Source organism: Apodemus sylvaticus, chromosome 2 (genome assembly GCF_947179515.1).
Source record: "Apodemus sylvaticus chromosome 2, mApoSyl1.1, whole genome shotgun sequence".
In the NCBI taxonomy this organism is placed as follows: Eukaryota; Metazoa; Chordata; class Mammalia; order Rodentia; family Muridae; genus Apodemus; species Apodemus sylvaticus.
The window spans coordinates 38027708-38032301 of NC_067473.1; the positions used below are offsets into that span (position 1 = coordinate 38027708).

Here is a 4594-nt window from a genome sequence, read left to right on the forward strand (position 1 = left end):
TGCAAGGTTTGCACAGGTCTGACAGCCCAGTGTTCTCAAGGACCTCTTAAGTCTCATCTTCTCAGCCTGTCACAACTGATGGACTTCATAGTGGATTTGGGTTGAGCCTGCAAGCTTCCAAATCTCCCACACTGGTGGGATTATGTCCTTAGAGTATGTCCTGCCCAGTCAACTCTTTCCCACATGCTGAGATGTCTTTCTAACTTTTATATTAGCATAATACAATTTTTGTTTGAATAAACTGATCATATTCAAAACAAACAAATCTTTTGTTGTAATCCTACTTGCCTAACACCTCACAGCCCAGAGCTGTGCTCTCCACAACACATGACAGAGAACATACAACATTTGACTTTGTGAGTTTGAATTACACAAATAATATAATATTGTACAGATACATTCATTTTATCTACAAAACTCATGATTAGAAATCTTTTATAGATGAATAAAATTTCATTGTTTATGTGTGGTTCATTTTTCTTCCCCTTTGATGTAGTTGTAATGTCCATTTACCAGCTAGGTAACGATGTTGAACAGTTTTCCTTTCTTTCTCTTATTTTCAATTTTTAGGCTTTTTGTTTGTTTGTTTGTTGTTTGTTTTATTACTGATCCATATGAGGTTACAGCCAGACCATTAAGTACAGACATGAGGCAAGCTTTATTTCTTGGTCTCTTTCTCCTTGGACAGAGCCTTGATGGTCTCTCCCTTCTTCATCAGGAGGCATTCCTCCCTCTGCTTCAGTGCTTCCTTGGTCTTAGATCGGTGAGCCTTAGCCAGAAGCTTCTTGTAGGCCTTGTCTGCTTTCAATATGTGCTCATACCATGAGAACCTTCTTGTTTTTTAATACATTCCCTTTGTCCTTCAGGTATGTATGGTTTGTGATACATATGAAGGTTGGTCTTCTTAGTTTCTTGGTATCTCCTGAAAAGCTGGCATAGGATCCTCATTCTTCTCATCCAGATCACCTTCTCTGGCATCCTAGAGTAGGCAGTAGCCTTCTGATTCTGTATACTCATATGTGTTTCTTTTCACCAAGCCAGGGTGTTTTTCCAGCATGGAGCCCAGGAATGGACAGTCACAGGCTTGCAGATTATCATCCCATCTTTGATCAGATTCCAGATCTGCTGACCTGACATTAGCAATTTCATTGGTCTCATTAGGGTCCATACAGAACATCATTTACCACAGCAGAGAATACTAGAGGGAAGCCTCTTCTGTAACCTGAGTAAAGTCATGGCTCATTGAACATTTTTTCAAGTGTTTAGTGCACATTACTATTTCTTCTTTTGAGAAGTATCTGCTTGCTTCCATAATTCATTTTTAAATTGAGTTATTTCCTTTTATGATGTTTTACTTTTTTAATTCTTTGTATATTACAATCAGAAATTGTCAGATGTATATTCTGTGGCCTGTCTCTTCCTTTGGGTAACAATATTCTTTGCTGTACAGAAACCTTTTAGTTTCATGATATCCCATTTTTGATTGTTGGCTTAATTTCTTACATGACTAGAATATTACTCAGAAAGCCCTCACCTATCCTACAAACTCATTATATCTACATTATATCCCACTTTTCCTCTAGAAGTTTCAGAGTGTCAGGTCTAACATTGAAGTTGTTAATGTCTCAAATTACAAAGACTCTATTTTTCCAAAGTGGAAGACAATTTCCCCTTAAAATAAATATACCATTATTGTTGGGCAATGACAGATTGAATTTGGAGTTAACCCGCTGCTGGTTATTATACCAGTCCAAATTCAGTGTCCTAGATAGTCTTTTTTATATTGTACTGGATGTTGCAAAGATTGATTTAGTTTTGAAAGCTGATAAACAGGAGACTGAGGACAGACGGTATGCATAGGAATGACAGGGAAACATGATTTGAAGTGTCTGGGGAAGGGAGGTAAACTGGAGTCTATTAAACTCAAGATGATGCATGTGTAGGATACTAGCTCCTGGAGGTCAACTTTATAGTGACATTGTGGTTTCAGTCAAAATTCTTCTACCTGCCAATTAACTCTTACATCTGACTGGACTGACATAAATCTATATGGAAAATTGACCTCATTTCCCCTCTCTGAACAAACGATTCCACTTGATATTTAATCTAAATTGAAGCCACATTTGCATTCTTGTCTCTTCTGTTCTGATTTATTTCTTAAAAGATGAGCATACCAGTAGAGGGGTCAGATGGAAAACAGTCCCAGTGTCTTAAGGTATTTGTGTGTGTGCACGTGCAAGAATGTGTGTGTGTGTGTGTGTGTGTGATATGTGTACACATGTGTGTATGTGTGTGTATGTCTGTGGGGCATGTGTGGGTATGTCTGTGGGGCATGTGTGGGTATGTGGGGGCATATATGTGTACTGGAACTTTTGTCAATACAGTTAGGTCATTTACAAAACTTTCAGTAAGCAAGACACTGCTGGGGTGTATTTGTGAATCTTGTAAGCAAGACTACTTACCTGATCTTTATAAAATCATAGAGTTCAGTAGTAAAGGAAGTGATCCTTTTTGACCGTTTTATAAATCTTCAGTAACAAAGACATTTTTTTACCTAATCCTCAAGAAGTGCATATGTATGTGAATTAAAATTTTTGGATTAAAAACCCTGTCATTGCTTCCACTTTCTGTGTGTGCACAGAGCTAACCCTGTGTTACAGATCCCTATACCCAAATCAGGAGAAAGCTGATCACCCAGGAGTGCTGACATGCCTGTGAGTACAGATAAATCCACCACTTCTGCTCCAAGGGACCAGCCCAAAACTCTCAGGACACAGGAACTCAGCAGCTGCCTGGGACAGGATCCTCCCAGTTTCTGTCTGCACCCTGGAGCTGAACTTGTGCCACAGCTTTTCACACCCAAATTCCTCCCTGAGAAAATTGGTCTCCCAGAAGTACTGAAACACGGGCTTGCAGAAAGGACAAATCACAGTCAGAGACAGCAAGACCAGCTAACATCAGTGATAACCAGATCCTGAAAGGCAAGGGCAAGAACATAAGCAACAGAAACCAAGGCTACTTGGAATCATCAGAATCCATTTCTCCCACAACAGTGAGCCTTGGATATTATCCCAACATACCAACAAAGCAAGATTATGATGCAAAATCACATCTCATGATGATGATGATAGAGGACTTTAAGAAGGACATAAAAAACTCCCTTAAAGAAATACAGAAAAAACCAAATAAACAGGTAGAAGCCCTTAAAGAGGAAACACAAAAGTCCCTTAAAGAATTACAGGAAAACACAAACAAACAGGTGAAGGAATTTAAGAAAACTATCCAGAATCTAAAAATGGAAATAGAAACAATAAAGAAATCACAAGGGAGACAACTCTGGGGATAAAAAACCTAGGAAAGAGATCAGGAGTCATAGATTCAAGCATCAACAACAAAATACAAGAGATAGAAGAGAGAATGTCAAGTGGAGAAGATACCATAGAAAACATTGACATAACAGTCAAAGAAAATGCAAAATCCGAAAAGTTCCTAACCCAAAACATCCAGGAAATCCAGGACACAATGAGACAAAACCTAAGGATAATTGAAGTAGAAGAGAGCTAAGATTCCGAACTTTAAAGGCCAGTAAGTATCTTCAACAAAATTTTAGAATAAAACTTCCCTAATCGTAAGAAAACGATGCCCATAAACATATAAGAAGCATACAGAATTCCAAATAGATTGGACTAGAAAAGAAATTCCTCCTGTCATATCATAGTCAAAACACCAAGTGCACAAAACAAAGAATATTAAAAGCAGTAAGGGAAAAAGCCAAGTAACATATAAAGGAAGGCCTATCACAATTACACCAGACATCTCACCAGCGACAATGAAAGCTAGAAGATCCTGGGCAGATGTCATACAGACCCTAGGAGAACACAAATACCATCCCAGGCTAAAATATCCACTAAAACTCTCAATTGTCATACATGGAGAAACCAAGATGATCCACGACAAAATGAAATTTACACATTATCTTTCCAAAAATCCAGCCCTTAAAAGGATAATAGTTGGAAAACTCAAGGAGAGAAACTACATACTAGAAAAAGCAAGAAAGTAAATTTTCAACAAACACAAAAGTAGATAGTCATACAAACATAATTCTACCTCTGACAGGAAAAATAACAGGAAACAACAATCACGTTTTCCTAATATCTCTTAACATCAGTGAACTCAATTCACCAATAAAAAGGCATAAATTAATGGACTAGATATGTAAACAGGATCCAGTATTTTGCTGCACCAGGGAAATGTACCTCAGTGTCAAAGACAGACACTACCTCAGAGTAAAGGGCTGAAAAACAATTTCCGAAGAAAATGGTTCCAATAAATAAACTGAAGTATCTATTCAAATATCAAATAAAATTGACTTTCAACCAAAAGTTATGAAAAAAGACAAGGAAGAACCCTTCATATATATCAAAGAAAAAAATCTGCCAAGAAGAACTTTCTATTCTGAACATCTATGCACTCACATTCATAAAAGAAACTTTACTAAAGCCCAGAGAACACATTGCACTTCACAAAATAATAGTGAGAGACTTCAACACCACACTCTCTGCAATGGACAGATCATAGGAACACAAACTAAATA

General features: G+C 37.6%; 1 pseudogene; it reads right to left on the reverse strand.

Moving 5' to 3' along the window:
- Positions 1-658: 658 nt before the first annotated feature.
- On the reverse strand, positions 659-1236 carry LOC127677347 (60S ribosomal protein L19-like; annotated as a pseudogene).
- Positions 1237-4594: the final 3358 nt, after the last annotated feature.